Source organism: Muscardinus avellanarius (genome assembly GCF_963383645.1).
Source record: "Muscardinus avellanarius genome assembly, chromosome: X".
Lineage (NCBI taxonomy): Eukaryota > Metazoa > Chordata > Mammalia > Rodentia > Gliridae > Muscardinus > Muscardinus avellanarius.
The window spans coordinates 120,310,481-120,329,359 of NC_137792.1; positions in this window are offsets into that span (position 1 = coordinate 120,310,481).

Here is an 18,879-nt window from a genome sequence, read left to right on the forward strand (position 1 = left end):
GAAACATTCTAATATGTGACTCAGGACATACCATTCACTCTATTTGGAAAGGAGTTGTTAGGATAAACAGCCAGTACAGAAAGCCACACTATTACCAGAGCCATATGGTAATAACCTACATCCCCACTTTTATACAACATTTGCACTATGGTTCAGAGTTTCTCAAATTATGATACACAATTTCCAACAAGGGACACTTGTGGAATTCTTTTGTAATGTACTAGTTTTTGGTCTTCAACTCAGTTCTACAAAATCAGACATTATGAATAAAGAAGAATCCAGTAATTCACATATTTTTAAAAATCCCACAGTAATTTTTTTAAAATCTGTTTATGGTGCTGGAGAATGAACTCAGGGACATTCTAACTCTAAGATAATCCTCTCCCTCCAGCCCTACTTTTATATTTATTTGAAAATAGAATCTAGCTAAGTTGTTTAGGAGCTCGTAAGTTGCCGAGGCTAGCTTCAAACTTGTGATCCTTTTGTCTCAGATTCTCAATTACTGGCACTATAGGTGTATGCCACCACACCCAGCTCTGACAGTAGTTTTAAGGCTCACTTAGATTTTGGAACAATTAATGTAGCTAAAATTTTTAAATAATTTGATTTGGGGGTAGAATTCCAGTTTGATTATTGATGTGTTGCCACTATACTAATGTGTTATTGACAATTATTGGCTCATATTGATTTTTTAAAATATCTTTCTCCTGATTATATGATACAGTTCTTCTTGACAGCTTTAGGTGGTTGTCTGCTATTTATTGGATTTGGAAACATAAAAGCCCCTTCAATAGATAGCTACATATTACTATCATGCACATTCTATGGCCAAAATTATTGCTATGAGAGCCATACTGCTTTATTTTTACCACTGCCCCCAACCTACCAAAAGGATATATTCCTCAATTCTTCTAAAATGTGGTTGGGACTTGTATGCTACAGTATTTGATGTTGGCACTTTTGATGTCTTACACTGTCTTTTAATAAGCAATAGACATAATGCTTTTAAAATAGTTTTTAGCTGGGCATGGTGGTAAACACCTATCTCAGTATTCAGGAGCCTGAGACAGAAGGATTAGGTTTGAGACCAGGCTCAGCAACATAGTGAAATTCTGTTGGTAACTTAATGAGGTTATGTTTCTAAATACATAAATACATACATAAATAAACAAATAAAGGAGCTGGGATATAAATTGGAATTAGAATGCCCCTGGATTCAATACCCAGTATCACAAAATATATATGGTTTTTGCTTCTGAATTAATCTAGTCATAAGAGAAACCATAAGATATAAGGCTTACCCATTACTTTATTATATCTTTAAGTATGAACCTCATGCCAGCTGCTTGGAATGACTACTGATGTTTATTTAAATTGTAGATTTCTGTGCTTCCCTCCAAATCTACTGACTCAGAATCCCTGGGGTGAGGACAGAGCATCTGCCATTTCACAAATATTTTAGATGTTTCTGCTGAACAGTGATGATTGATAAAACTGTACCAGTTAAAATATCTTTTCCCAAACAGCACTCACTGATAACACAAAATGTTGAGAGCCAGTATATAATATTTAAATCTATTAAAATAACTAAACTTTTACCTAATCTTAAGGCAATCGTCACCCATTTGTAAGTGTTAAAGTTCATGATGATACATCCATATACATAAACATGGATATAAATAGGCACACACAGAGAGAAATATAGATTTATGTAATAGATAAATATAGATTTATGTAATCATATGGAATAGTACACAAACATATTTTAAGGTCCATAGGTCAGTGACAACCTGATATTCACCAAAGTTCAGATCTATGATTCCAAAGTTATTCATCAGTAAAAGAAATCACAATTTGTGGAAAAATTCCAGGACAAGAGGATTTTAAAAAATGCAATCTCGGATTTAAAAAAATGCATCCTCAGTTTGGAGCATTTTGCTGTACTATCAGTGAGGAAGACCTGGAAGATTAGAAGATTGGACCATGTCCACATAACACAAGAAACAGCCTGAAAGTTTTATAACTTTATTCCATAAAGTTTTATGGAATAATGTTAGAAACATAATAATGACTAATGATATTGTAATATGAACTTATTATTAACTCCATGAGCGCACACCAAAATGTGTAAATATATTTTTTAAAAATAGAACGGACAAATATTTTAGTATATTTTTTACTAATAAATTAAGAAATAATGAGAGAAATAGGAAAACATCATTAGAACACCACAGTAATAATTTCTAGCTGCAGGATGCACAGACAAATGCTACAATCAGTGAGAAAAATTTTGAGCAATATTTTATTTGTATAGCCTTAAAATACTCCAGCCCCACACAAATATTTGCTAATTCCTGGAGTCATTTAACATTTGTCTACAAAATGAGGTAGAACTAAATCACTCTACCTTGAGTATTGACTGAACTAAATAACTCACTCTCAATAATACATGAAAAAAGAAAAAATAGTAATTTTACATTTGATAAAAAGAGTAAATTTTATCTTAATCAAGGATCAAGTTTATCAATTTTAATAACACAATAATAACAACAATATGTAACTCAGGCATATTATATCTATGATTTTCTTCCTAGTAATTTATATTATTATAGTCATGAAAAATACCAGATAAATTTAAAACAGAGAAAAATTGTATAAATACATAACAAATATTCTTCAAAAGTGTCATCTCATGAATATATGGAGAGACTGAAGTACCTTCAGTGATTAGAGGAGGCAAAGGTTAGAGGCAAATAAATGCATTGTGGAATATTCCATTGGATTATGAAACAAAGAAAGGGGCTTAGTAGAAAAACCGGTGCAATCTGAAATGTCTACTATTTAGTTAATAATATTATGGCAATTTTAAATTCTTAATTTTTATAAATATATCATGGTTCTATAAGAAGTTAACATTAAGAGCTGTAAGGCAGAGTACACAGGAACTTTACTGTCTTTGTAACTCTTATGTAAGCATAAAATTATTTTGAATAAAACGTTATGTAAGTTTTTTTAAAATGTAACTATGGATACACTCAAAAATATTAATGACTTTTCAAGAATTTGGACATAATGAAAGACATGCCCAAAGAAAATGACATTTATATAAAATTCTAAAAAATACATGCTAACCTACTATGTGATTATGAAAATCATAATGATGATTTCCCCTTTAGGCAGTGACTAAATCCAGTTATTAGTTTTTCTGGGGTAATAGTAATATTTCATATCTTTATTCAGGCATTAGTAACATGTCTTGGTGAAAAACACCTGTACTCTGAGGACACTTGAATTTTATTCTATTTAGATTATCTATATAAAAATTACTAAACCCACTGTTTTAAGTAAAATGTGAAACTTACAAAATCCAATTGGCAATATCATATATTCCTCACATTTCTCTTGGTCAAATGAAAATAAAATCCTAAGAAATTTTATCAACCCATTCCTCAGACCACTAAATTTCTCAAACAAATGTCTTCCTTCTTTCCATTATTGGATTCATGCATAGATTTTAGTTTAGGTGAACACTTTTTGAACATGTGCTACATTTTTATTGATTTTTTTATCACAGTAAACCTTCCAATATCTTTATTCTAATCTATGCTGCCAAGAGCCTTATCATATCAACTTATTAAGCTAAAATGTCATATACTTTTGTTACTATAATATACAACTGTTTTCAGCAACAACCATATTAGAGTAAATATTTTGTATATATGCTCAGCAATATTTATTTTCACTTTTGGATTTTCAGTTAAATATTTATGTGTATTATTAAATGATGCTTTTCTGTATATGATGCATTAAAGCCACATTGTAAAATGAAGTAAATTGGTATTTGTATTGTTTGTAACTTCCTATGTACACTTGAAAATATCTACACAGAATGTTGCAATTGTTCAGCAATAGTCGAATCATGATGTTTCTTAGACAATTTCATCATAATTTGTCATTCATTTTGAGATATGCATTTGTCTAAAAGCAATTAATGCTTAATTCTCGCATAACTTGAATAATTTAAAAATGCAAATTGGTACAGAAAGCAAACAAGTATGTGCTCATTAATTTCTTTGTTATCGCCATCTGTTTAATTTAAAAATTGAGTTTCAATGAATGACAGTTTGCTAACTATAAAAATGGCTTCCTTAATGAAAAATGTCTACTGCAGTTGAGGTCAGGAAATGAAGAAATTTGAGTTTGTACATAAAAGTATAATCTAAAAATATTCCAGTATCCACAAATTCATGAGAAAATCATTCTAAATGTATGTAACTTCAGTATAAAGCTTATTTTTATTCTTTTAATGAAAAATGCAGTGTGTTGGACAAAATATAATCATTACAAAGTTCTTCTGTAATTCTGGTCTTTAATATTTCAACTATTTAATTCTTATTTGTTTTTCTTTTGTACTTTTATTTTGGCATACTATATTTTAGGTATTTATTGGATTATAACTTAAGTGTGAATATTGGAATTTTGACATTAGAGAGAAGAAACAAGAAGTTGTTTTTTAGTCTTGTGATTTTGAAATTATAAATTATAGGTAACAATCTAAGATTTAAAACCTTGTAGAAATTATATCTTAAGAATTCTGATTCTGAATTTTAAGTACATTTTATTACTTCATACTAATTGTACTTAATAGTGAGATTCACAGTGATACATTCATATATGCACATAACATCACTGAGTCTTTCCTTTCCCTATTCTCCTTCCACTACTCTATTGGCCTTTTTCTAATTTTCACTAGGTCACTTTTTGCATTTTTTCCTCAGTCTTCCATATATGAAAGAAAACATGAGCCCCTTGACTTTGTGAGGTTGGCTAGTCTCACTTAGCACAATATTCTCCCGTTTTATCTATTTTTCTTTAAACAATGTAATTTTGTTCCTTATGGCTGAGTAAAACTCTATTGTGTGTATATAGAACATCTTTCTTATCCACCCATCTGGTAAAGAGCACATAGTTTAATTGCACACATTGGCTATTGTGAATTATATTGCTATAGCCATAAGTATTCATGTGTCTTTAATTCTTTTGGCAAAATGCTAAGGAGTGGAATGGGTAGGTCATAGGATGGATCCATTCCTAGTCTTGTTAGGAACCTCCATATTTATATGTGTATTGACTATACAAATTTACAATGCCATCAGTGATGTTCAAGTGTTTTCCCCTCTCCTTGTCAGCAGTTATTATTGTTTACATTCTTTTTTATGCTTTCATTGGTATGTTAAAGCCATACATCATAGCAGTATTCAAAGTGTTACATTGATACATGCACATCATTTGGTGTACTTTATGCATCCTGCTCACCCATCCTCTTCTACATTTGAGTGAAATTGGTGGTGATAGCTTCATATATGGACATAACAATATTTGAGCTGCCATTCTGGCTAGAGTGACATAGAATTTCACTGTCATTTAGATTTTCATTTTCCTAATTGTTAATGATATGGAATATATTTTATGTTTGTTGGTCATTTGTATTTCTTATTCTGAGAAGTGTATTGTTGAATTGATGATTTATTGATTGCTTATTTTATGGTGTTACTTTTTTTATTACTTATATATTCTGGATGTGAATCCGCTGTCAGAGGAGTAGCTGTCAAAGATTTTCTCCCAGGCTCTTTCTTTACTCACAGATTGTTTCTTTTTCTGTGCAGAAGCTTTTCCATTTGATGTCATTTTATTTATTGATTATTAATTTAAAATAACCTCATTCACAATAGCCTCAAGATATTTATGTGAATAAACATATCAACAAAGGAAAAGCCCTCTGGAATGAAAATTATTAGAACACTGAAGAAAAAAATTGAAGAAGACATTAGAATATGAAAAGAATAATCATGTTCATAGATAAATAGAAATGAAAAATGTGTCTCATTTCTGCTCTTATTTGCTATTCTTTAATTATGAATCAGACTGTTCATATATATTGGTCACCTATTTTTGTTTATACACTATTTTTCTTCTCTTTATTGTGTTTCTTATTCTTACTGTTTTGTAGAACAATTTTAGTTGTTTTTCTTTCATATGACAAATTTACTAAAAATGTTGCCTCTTCATCTTTATAAAAAATAAAGCTGCTGTTTTATTAATGTACAGATTTGATATAATGAAGCCAAGTGTATTGTAATCTTTATCAGTTGATAAATTTATTGTGATAGATTTACCATCCCTAAATGATAATTTAGGCTGGTGAGATGTGACTGGAGAAGGTAGATCCTTAGGGGTGTGTCCTTAGGGACTATTCAGTTGTCTTAGAATCTTCTTGCTCCCTTGCTCTCTTGCTTTTGACTTCCACGATGTCAAAACATAGGTCTTTCTTTCTCTCTGTCTCTCTCTCCTCTCTACTTTTGCCACCATGCCCCAAGATATACAGTACCTGGCTTCATATGGACTGAATCCAGAATCTCCAAGAAACTGTGAAAAAATAAGATTTCCTTCCTCCATGTTGTGTGGCCATTTGTCTTGGATTGTATCAATTAGAATGTTGACAAAGACAAGTATTGTGTGCAATTGTTGTTAATTGTCAAAATTAGATGCTCCCTGATATTTTTAATAAGGAAAATTAGTATATCCTTGCTGTATATTTTATATAAGTGACTTTCTGCATTTGAATGAAAAGAAGAGATAAAATTAATTTGAAAAAAATTCTACCTCAATATGCAAAGTAGTGAAGTTAGTGTGTGTATTCATCTTAAATACATCTATGTTTAGGTATATACATATATATTTATTTAAGTATTATATATGTATTTATTAATATGTGTTTCATGCAAGAATGAAAGCATTCTGTGTCTTATATCTGCATTCTTTGTTGGTATTAATCTGTAATGATATTTCTGCCAATTCTTCTTCATAGTGGCTTAGTAGTACCTAGAAAAGTTTATTTTTACTTTATTTTTAACACATTTTTATTGGTGCATTGTAGTCATACATCTCAATGGGATAAAAAATTTGCAGAAATATACATGCACACATCACCCAATCAGCCCCTACACAATCTCTAACCCCTTTACTCCTCCTCCCTCCTACCCATGCTTGGCTTCCTGATTGACTTTGATTAAGTACATCATATGTTTTAGAGAGTTTCCCTTATCCTCCCTCTTATCCCTTTAGATATGTCACCTTAATTGCTCCTCTATAGGATCCCTTCATCTAGAGTTCCTCCTCTTATCCATTTCTCCCTAATATTTTGCACATTAAGAAAAGCATCTGATTTCTTTGTGACATTTAACTGTAAATGTCATAATTTTGTTCTCCCTTATGGCTGGGCAAAATTCCATTGTGTACATAACCCATAGTTTTGAAATTCATTCATTCATTGAAGGACATCTTGGCTGGCTCCACAGTTTGGCAATGATAAACTGTGCAGCTATGAACATGGTTGTTTATGCATTAGTTTGGTGTTTTGGTTTTCATTCTTTTTGGTAGATAACCAGAGGTGGTATTGCTGGATCATATGGTAAATTCATTTTCCTTCGTCTGAGGATCTTCTATACTGTTCTCCAAAGTGGTTGCACCAACTTGCAATCCCACCAACAATGTGTTAGAGCTTCTATTTCTCCACACTTATTTCAACTTACTGAAAACCTGAAAGCCAGAAAAAAGGTGAGTAACTTTGATAGGATGATCCACTCACAACCAATTTTTTTTATAATAGAGGTAACTTGGATCTGGAAATCTGCTGAAAGTTTAGATGAAGCAGCGGCAGCTTCTCTTGCTTCCTGGCCACACAGTTGAAGAAACCCACGAGCCTTTTGCTGTGGAGCAGGCCCCAGTTCCAGGCCTACTGCATAATAGGCTCTGGGCCCAACCTTGCTGGCTCCAGACCCGGCCTTGCCATATGGAAGGCTCCGGGTCCAGCATCGCTGGCTCAAGACCTGGCCTCATTGAAAGCAGAGGCTCACAGCCTCACCATGGAGAGCAGGATCTGCTGCTCTAAGCACACCCTGGTCCCCAGCGCAGCGCAGAGGAGCACAGTGGCCATGAGCTGAGGTCTCCTGGAACACCTGACACAGGGAATCAGCCCAGCAATATGGGCGGGCCTCTCTCCAACTTGCCCCAGACATTTTTCTTACATAGTATGTTGTCCAAAATTCCTGGACATGTGCGGCAAGAGCCTTCTACTTTTGGGGAGATATTTTTAAAAACTCAAAGTGGATTGGTTTTGATCTGTCTGCCTCTCCCGAATACTGGCCATCGCAGCTACCACCATCTTTGTCTCCGCAAAACTTTTTCTTACAGAGTATGTTGTTCAGAGTTCCTGAGCAAATTGTATTTGATTTTATGTTATTTTTTAATCAGTGGGAACACATTAAAATATTCATTTAGGTGTTCTATAAAACAGAAATTACATTTACTTTATTCATGTAGCTGGAGGTAGAAGCAACTTTGACCTATTTAAATATTTGGTGTATATATTCAAGTCATAAACAAATAATGGTATTTCTGATTACAAAGTCATAACAGCACTAGCTGATGGTTAGAATTTTTGTGAAAAAAATTATTTTTTCTACTATATCTAGAGTTAAAACTGATAAAACTATATACACAATCTAACATCATGAGATAGATTTTAAAAAATAAACACTTAAGTTTCTGGGTCAGCAATACAGAATTTTTTTTTCCTAGATAACTAGTATGAAACATGGCAGAAACAGGAAGACAGTAGTTTCGAAATTGTGATTACTCTGTGTTTGTAACAGAATTTCCGGAGTAATTTCAAACTAGTAAAAGCTTGTGGTAGGAAAGAAGTTTAATTGTGTTGCATTTAGTACAGACTAAAGAGCAGAATTTGATGCTCAGTGAGAACAAGGACATTAATCATGTTCACATTGCTGCCAAGAGACAGAAGTGCAACTGGCGCTGTGTTATTCTTCTCCCTTTCTAGTATATGTTTGTCCCTTGGTTTATACATTTTAATATAATGTTGGTATTTCTAAGATCATACTGAAGACATACAGAGACAATTTTAGGTATATTTTATACTGGGTATTTTTTTCTTTTATTATAATATATTTTAGTTGGGAATGGTGGTGCATGCTTGTAATCATAATATTTAGGAGGTTCAGAGAGGAGGATTGGAGGTTCACAGCCAGCCTTAACAAGTTAGTGAGACTCTCCACAATGTAGTGATACCCTGTTTCAAAATAAAAAATAAGGCAGGGTATATAACTCAGAGATATAATGCCCCTGAGTTCAGTCTCTGGTCCAACAAAAAATAACATATTTTAACACAAGTGTTTGGGGTAAGATACAAACATATGCTCATTATATTTTGATAAACTGAGAATACAAGCTCATATTAAACATTTTGTTTATATAAGAAAAAATAGCCTGAGAACATGGCCTACAGCTAATTTGCTTTTAAACTGTTATAATGTTATGTGATTAGACATTCAGAGCTCTAGGATGCCTCTTTATAAGAATATAAATATTTTGCTATAGTACTTCATTTTATAATATTAATTTCCTTGTATAACTATATTAAAATTTCATTATTTATTGACTTCTCATTCAAGCAAAATTATTTTTCACTTAAATAGAATAATAGAGTGACAAATTAAAGCAGTACATATTAAAATATTATACAGAATATTACATATGTCCTACTGAGGAAAACAAATCACAGTTTTATTTTTTCTTTTTAAACATCCCTTATGTGATTATAGTTGCTGACATCTCACTAGATGGCAATGTTGCATTATAATTACATTAAAACAAACATTTCTATATTACCATAATCAGTGAGAAAATAATGCTCACAAACACTTTTAAACATATTTTCTGTATTCATGATTTTCAAAATAATTTGAACCTATGATAGAGAACTTATATTTTGGGCCCTGTAAGATTTGATAAGAAACTATATACTTAATTCATTTAAGTCTTTGTCTTTAATCATCTAATCATCTTCAAGTTCTGTAAATTTTATTTATACTTTTTGATATTTTTAGTATGAGAGTCAAACTGACACTTTATTAGTGGCATAACATTATTATTCTCATCAAAATATAATTTTATTTTAAAATCTGATTTTAACAAACTGGTCTGAGAAATGTTATTGTTTTCTTCACTATTTTTTTTTTTTTTTTTTTTTTTTGCGGGTCTGGGGATGGAACCCAGAGGCATTTGACCTCCGAGCTACACCCCCTGCCCAATTTTTTATTCTTTATTTTGAAACAGGGTCTCACTGAGTTGCAGAGGGCCTCACTAAGTAGCTGAGGCTGTCTGCAAACCGCGACCTTCTGGTCTCAGCCTCCAAAATGCTGGGATTACAAGTGTGCACCACCACGACCAGCTTTCTTCACTTTTTTCACCATATTAGTAGTACTTATAGAGATAACCCATCCTTAAAATCTTCTCTTTCCTTGGCTTTTATGGCAATAGAAGCTCTTAGTTAACATTTTATTTCTACTGGCATTCAATGATTTCTTCTTGTTTTTTATCTTCTACCTTAGAGCTTTACATTTCCAAACTTTCTTCATGGTATTGTATCATCTTTGTTACTTTACTTTTAATTAATTTATCTTAACTGACAAAAAAATATAAAGATTTTACAATTTATTTGGTTATAATGTTATGTGTTGATACTTGTATGCATTGTGGTATAATGCTATGTGTTGATACTTGTATGCATTGTTTGAATTTAACATTCTCTTTAAATATTTACCATGTTTTAATAAGGTTAAATTTAACATTCTCCAAATATTTACCACTTTTTTCAGTGTGTATGTAGTGCTAGGGCTTGAATCCAAGGACATTCTACCTCTGATCTACACCCTTAGCTCTTTTTTATTTTATTTGAGATCAGGGTCTCATTAACTTGTTGAGAGACTCATTAAGTTACTGAGGCTGGTTTTGAATCCATGATATTTTTATCTCAGTTTCTCCAGTTCTGGGACTTTAAGTTTATGCCACCATTCCCAGCTCTTTATCAAAATTTTATCATGGAAATTTCTAAAATTTTTGTAGTTTTGTGAAATATACACTACTTATATAGTTACCTGACTACTTCTTATTCCTATCTAACTATAACCTAGTACCCATTGATCAATCTTATCCAATCTCCTCCTCTGTAAAAGTAACATCTAGTTGTGACTCCCAAAATAAAATAAACTCATACTCTTTTTATAAATTTCAGGTCTATTACTGCATACATATAATCTCCAAATGAATATTTTACTGAAATTTTTGACTACATGATTAAAACTGAACTCTTGACTCCTACCTCATTCAATGCCTTCCAAATCTTGGTAGAAGATATTTCCTCACATTAGAAATCTGAAAGACATCTGTGATATGTGGCTTTCCCTTCCAAAGCTACATACATTTTACCATTAGGAACTGTCTCAGTCAGCATTCTTACTGTAATAATCCAAAGGACTCACCATACAACTTAGAGGAAGAAATATTTATTTGCTCATATTTTTATGAAAATTCTGAGTTCAGTTTATGTGAGACCAGAGTCTGAAGCTCATATCATGGTGGTGGGAAGTGAAGAGGGGGAGAACATATAAGCTTTGTTTCTTATGTCATGGAGGCTGGAAGCAAGATAGAGTGAGAAATGGGAGAAGACATTATATAATCCCTAATGTCACACTCCCTGGGGCCCTTCCTTAGACATCAAGCCCCACTTTCAGCATTGGTCCTTTTTTTTTAATCTAGGAGGACATTCTAAATCCAAACCATTGAAGGTACTTTGTGTTATATTTCAATCACATGCTTTAAATATCTTTATTACTACTATCATAATTCATGCAATTAACATTTGCCACTCAAACATTTAAATAACTATTTCCTCAGTATTCTCAAGGTTATAATTTAAAAGATATGACCATGTAAATTAGAAAAAGGTAGATCTATTAGATTACAGTTTTCCTTGTAAATATTTGGGTTCAGTCCATGTGAGGCTAGGGACTCTGAATCTCATGGAATATCAGTGGAGGGATGGAGGGAAGTGGCAAGAAAGAAAAGACAGAGAGAGAGAGAGAGAGAGAGAGAGAGAGAGAGAGAGAGAGAGAGAGAGAGAAGGAGAAGAAGAAGAAGAAGAAGAAGAAGAAGAAGAAGAAGAAGAAGAAAAGAAGAAGAAGAAGAAGAAGAAGAAGAAGAAGAAGAAGAAGAAGAAGAAGAAGAAGAAGAAGAAGAAGAAGGAGAAGAAGAAGAAGAAGAAGAAGGGAGGGAAGAGGAGGGGAGAGGAGAGAAGAGAAGAGAAGAGAAGAGAAGAGAAGAGAAGAGAAGAGAAGAGAAGAGAAAGAAGAGAGGAGAAGAGAAGATCAGGGAGAGGAGAAAGCATATGTAAAACCCTAAGGCTGCACCCTCAAGGACCCACTCCTTAGAACCATACCTTACTAGCCTAGGCCACCACACAGATAAATCCAGATTAATTGATTTCTCCACTGCTGGAATTACAACCCTTCAGACTCAATTGCATCAGCTCTAAAAATGGATAAATATTCTCTTCATATTCTCTGCAATAAGATAGTTTAAATCTAACTATAATATTGCAATAATAACCCTTAAAGAGATCATGATCAGTTCATAATGCAAAATACATTTAATTCTTTCCAAGAGTCTCTAAAGTCTTAACAGTTCCATCATCACTGAAAACTCCCAAAATGCAGTGCACTCTGAGACTCAAGGTGAACTTTTGCAAGCCCCTCTGAAAGAAAATAAAGAACAAAATAAAAAGCAAGTTACATGAATCCAATATAAAATAGCAAAGAGTAAACATTTGCATTCCCAAAGAAGAAATAGGACTACAGAAAGAAGAAATAGAATGAATCAAAACAATAATAAAATCTGTTATGATTTGGGTTTCAATGTGGATTCTTTTCTCAGGCCAGTATAAAAATAAAAAACTGGAAAACCTATTTGCACTGCCAGAAGGTCTATTACAAAGTGAAAGTAAAGCATCACACCAGAAAGGAGTGAAGTTGAATGCTTTAACCAGATACTCATGTATTCTGTACCTCAGCCCTATTTTCTTATTTCATGAGAGCCAGCAGTTGGAGCCAAGTCCATCATAACAGGGTATGTCTTCATCAGCAATCTCAGTTGAGCAGTCACATGGTCATTTCTTAATACAAGTCACACTGACCAGAACATTATCCCCTCTCTTATTAACTTGCATATATCCATAGGCAAGGAATAGTGAGTCTGAATTGATGCATTACTTTCTTCTGGATAGGGACAAAGTGAAACCCTAACCATATGGGTATATGTAAGCAAAATGTCACATGAGGAATGTGCCATGTGTCTGAATCATCCAAAGAACTTCAGTAGATGTGGATTCATCTAGAGCACCATTTGGAGTGCCACCTGGAGCTTGATGGATTAAATCCTGTTGTATACATACTTAACCATATGATTTAGTAAACATGGGTCAAATATGAGTATATATAGAATAGGCACAAAGAGGTAGGATTAATTGAACTTCATTGTAAATCTTTTAAATAATTTAAAAATATAACCATCTTCATCACACATGCAATCGTATTTATAAGCTTCATTTTCTATAAACATTTTGCAATGTACTCAAACTTTCTGCAACTTGCTTTTAACCTTCTGATTTTGCCCTAGTCTTTTCTTGCCCATTTGAGTAAATCCTAAGACAAACTGCACTTTACCATGCAAAATACTTTTAATCTCTATAATATTCTATTCTTTATTCTTTCTTAGCAAATCTTCTTGTATTCCTATACTTTTTTATACTTCTCTTCTCTTCTCTCTCTCTCTCTCTCTCTCTCTCTCTCTCTCTCTCTTTCTCTCTCTCTCTCATCTCTCTCTTTCTCTTTCTCTTTTCTACATAATGGTTCCTTTGTGCATTAATTATTTTCTACTATATTTCAAAACAATCATACATTTTTATTGTAAATATTGTTTATTTTTATTGATAAAATTATGGTTTTTTAAATGAAAATAGAGAAGTCAAAATTGTATTTTATAACAAAATAAAAAACCAATCAAGATCATCTATTTAAGTTTTACAATGGCCTAAGCTTTAAAAAGTTACACCTTTTTCTTTCAGATATTTACATTTTAGCTAGAATTGACTAAAATAACACATCTCCTATAAACCTAGAATAGCAAAATTATCTTAGTGCAAGCAAAAGAAAAAGAGAAAGAAAACTCTAAAATGGGAATACAGTAGTTTGGTTTTTGTTTGTTTTTGAGGGACTTCCCTAGAGATAAAATGGTCTTGTATAAGCTGGCTGTGGTGGTGCACGCTTCTAATCCCAGTATTTGGGAGGCTGAGACCAGAAGGTCACAGTTCACAGACAGCCTTAGCTACTTAGTGAGGCCCTCTGCAACTCAGTGAGACCCTGTTTCAAATTAAAGAATAGAAAATTGGGCAGGGCATGTAGCTCAGAGGTCAAATGCCTCTGGGTTCCATTCCCAAACCTGCAAAAAAAAGTAATGGTTTTGTATAGAAAAAAAGGTATAATTTTAAACATGACTAAATGTAAGGCTGGTACCCAAGTTATCTTGGATGTTTTAACATATATTTTAACCCATTTTGATAGGTTTATTTATTTTGCCTGAACTCTGTGGACTCTATGTGGATTTCAGAAGAAAATAAAAGCTTTGTTCTTGAGGTTCTGTGGCTTGAACTTATCTCAGTTTTGGAGGATGTATTTGTGGAGGATGATTTTCCATCTTGGACAGCTGGGATCCCATATATGAGAGAGAGAGGGGGTGTGTTTGTTGGGTTGTGCTCAGGTGATCAACCCTCCCTTGCACCCTGTGATAGAAACCCTGTTGGGGGAGAATCCAACCATGCAGCATTTGTGGACTTCCTAAGAATGACCTCATGCTCCACTGGGGATAGCCTCTATGAATAGGAGACTTTGACACTCTTGTCCCTGCATTGATTCATCCTTTATTGCCTACTGTTCTCTCTCTGTGTCAGAGTGGGGTTACATATATCTTCTCTTGTACCCAAGATACTGCTGGTATTTTTATTTAATAAAACATCACCATTCCTCCAAACACTTCCAGACTCTATGGATGTATGGTGACTATTAGGAGAAAACCTCGAGTGTAGGAGGGTCCTCCTGAGGCAGGGCAGAGGATGTTGGAGCAGGAAGAATTAAAGCATCCATCTGCATCTCTCTTTATGTGAGGTTGGGATAGGTAAGCAGAAAGGCAAGAAACTTATGGGCACTAAGGAATCAGGGCCCTGACCAGCCCACAGATAATCATTCAAATTAAGGATGAAAGGTTTACAAAAGTCATTGGTTTCCCCCAAACCCAATTTTGATCAATCATAAAAAAGATAGAAAACCTCAAGAAGGATTAAGACCCTACTTCCCAAGGGTGTTGAGGTCATTCTCTTTCTGGGACCTCCCCTTTCGGAAGGCGATTTGTCTTTTATCTTTCCCTATCTTAAAATAAACTTTATATTTCTATACCCCTTGCTAATCCGTCTACTTCATTTGTTGAAATACACTAGACAAGAACCCTAAAAGAGAAGACACCCATGTTTCACAGCCTTTTTTAGTCTTTCTGCACCTCACTGAGAATGCTGCTGCATGAGTTAGGTAGAGATAAAGGCCAAGAGAAGAACAGAAATGGCCACCCATGGAGAGTCCCCCTTCCTTAACTCTACACAGAGGGGCTTTAGGTATACACAAGAACTGTGTTCTGTCAAGTATCAGAAGAGAGGGGCCCAGGACCTGGAATACAGGGGTCCCTATGGTACTTATTGTTGAGTCAGCTTACAGAAATGGCAAGGGTTCTGCTGAAGGCATATATTGTGTATAAAAAGGCAGGTGCCTTCCCCAAGCTCAGCTTCAAAGAGAGCTTTTTAAAAGAATGTCCCATTTTTAGCAAGGGCAAAATTGTTGAACACTCATTGGTAATATAAGATCAGGATGGATTTTCCTGGAAAATATAAGCTGTGGAATCAGTCTAGTTACACTTTCAAGACTGGTGGCAAGAATCATTACTCTGTAGGGCATGAGAATCTGGGTCATTTACAGGCCACCACTGAGCCTAAGAAAGCTTGGGAGAGGTCCAGAATTCCTTCTGTATTCCCTACACTAGTTATAGGAATAGTTCTCCTCCCCTGGAGGTTCGGCCATAGCTAAGCCCTGGCTGAGGGTCCTCCACAATTATGAAGAGCCTCATGGCACCTGCTCCCTCAGTCATTTCTGAGGTTTTGATCCTTCTTGGGGAGAGTCACTGACCTTGAAAATATCAGACCACCATTGGGAAGCCTCCATCAAGATCCACAGTTGTGAACCAAAACTCTTACAATTCTGGTATTTCTGTGGATCCTTTTGTCAGCCTAGTATATAAATAAAGATCCAGATAACCTAGCTGCACTGATAGACATTTATTTCAAAGCAAAAGTAAAGTGCCACACCAGAGAGGAGTGAGGTGGAATGCTTGATCAAGACAGCCCTGTCCTCTACATCTCAAGCCTTATATCTAAAATTCCTATTTTCTTATCTCATGAGAGCTGGCAGCTAGATCTGGTTAGGTTCAACAAAACAAGGTATGTCTTCATCAGCAACCTTGGTTGAATAGTCATAGGGTCTTTTTTTAGTCCTGGTCACTGTGACAGGAGCAAAATACAGCAGGGCAACCCTTGCAACCTGGCTAATTACAATGGGAAGTTTACTGCCTCTTTCAGCCTAGAACCATGGCTCACAGCTAGCAGGCTTTTATTTTTATTTACTGATTTATTTATTTATTTTTTAATGGGTCTGGGAATGGAACCCAGGGGCATTCGACCTCCGAGCTACACCCCCTGCCCTACTTTTTATTTTTTCTTTTGAAACAGGGTCTCACTAAGTTGTAGATAGCCTCACTAAGTAGCTGAGCCTGTCCGCGAACCGTGATCCTCTGTTCTCAGCCTCCCAAATGCTGGGATTACAAGCGTGCACCACCATGCCTGGCTCAGACTTTTCTTTTAGTTATTTCATATATTTGGCATTCTAAATCTTATTTATTTTTTGTTTGTTTGTTTTGCAACCTTGTCTTGACCTTTATAGCTTCACACAATGATCCACTTGGGACTGATTTTATGAATTCTGACCCTGCCACATGTTGCTTAGATTCCCAGATCTTCCTCTGAAATCCAGGGAGAAGCCTCCATGACCTACTTTCTTTTTTAGCAAAGCCAACATTATGTGGGCTCCAAAATAAGTGTCCAACAGAAAAGTTAGTCACACTCTCCTTAATAATTGCTGCTGGGACCTTTTTAATTACAGCCCCTGTGCCCACTCCATTTAGCTGGGTGGCCATTAGCTGAAGTCCATCTGAGTCACAATATGCCCAAGTCCATCTGCCACCTCCATTATAGCCATTGCTAGCACTGCCTCCATCATGGACACTACAGCCTTCCTTTCAGCCATCTTACTTTCATGACATCTCTATGAGCCTCTGCTTTATACATGTCTTTCTGGCTAACCTACAAATCTATAAAATATTTCTGCTTTCAATATTAGGTGTATATTTTGCTGAATGTGGAAATCAATATTCATAATGCAGTTTTGATATTATTCTTGAGATTTCCTCTGTTTATTAATCAATCCATCATATAATGTGGCCTCGTACAGTTTCAGGACATGGGCAAAATATGGATATGTATTTGCAAAAATATAACACGTCTGATCTCTATTCCATTTTTTTTATAAAGTTTTCTTTTTTCCCCCTGAGCATAGTCTGTACTGCCTACCTTTCCAGCCACATTCTGGGCCTTCCAATTTCCTCTCACAAACCAGTTCCAAAAAGTCATGATTCACATGGTCAGACTTAGATATAGCAGCAACCCCACATCCCAGATACCAGATTCTTTTTCAGTCAGTATTACAGGTATAATCAAAACAACCTGACCATATAACTGAGAGGAAGGAAAATCTATTAGCTCACAGTTTTTCTTTGTGATATTGGGGCTCAGTCCATGTGAGGTCAGGGACTATCAGTCTTTAGTAAATTCCTAATGGTCCTGTAAGATAAGGTCATTAGTCTTTCCATACTAACCTTTGTTTCCTTCCTATGTTCTAGCAACGGTCCCTTGATATTCTTTATCCCCTAGTCTTTGGAACATGCTTAGTCTTCTGCCTCTCACTTTCTTTTCATAGCTTTATCTTGCTCAGTATTCATAGTTTAAATTTCAACTTAAGCCTCAGTGTTTCAGGGAGAACTCTTTTTTTATTGTTGTTCTTGTTTTGTAACAAGTTTTTCTATATTACTTGTATATTTTGAGAGATTGTATTTAAACATTTCACTATATATTCCAAGAACATAGAGGCTGTTTTTTTTTCTTATCACTCATTATCACCCATAACTCATTATTACATATTGAATGCTGAAAAGCATTTGACAAAGTCCAACACCCATTTATGCTAAAAGCACTGGGGAGAATTGGAATAGAAAGAACATACCTCAACATCATATAGGCAATATACAATAGGCCCATAGCCAACATCATATTAAATGAAAAAAAAACTTCAAGAATTTCCCCTAAAACTGGAGCAAGACAAGTATGTCCATTATCACCACTTCTTTTCAGTATACTACTTGAGATTCTGAAGGAAATCAAAGCCGTACAAATAGGAAAAGAACAACTAAAACACTATTTTCAAATGATATGATACTATACTTAGAAGAACCAACAAACTCAACCAAAAAGCTTATAGAACTGTTTTTAAATATTTTTAAATAGGGTCTCACTAAGTTACTGAGGGCCTTGAGAAGTTGCTAAGGCTTCCCATGAACCTGTGATCCTCTTCTCTAAGCCTTTGAAGTACTGGGATTATAGGTGTGTGCCAAAACACTTGGCACAACTCACTTTTTCCAGTCTTTCTATACTTCATAATATTTTTCTAAAGGCTAAATAACATATGGCAGATAAAATAT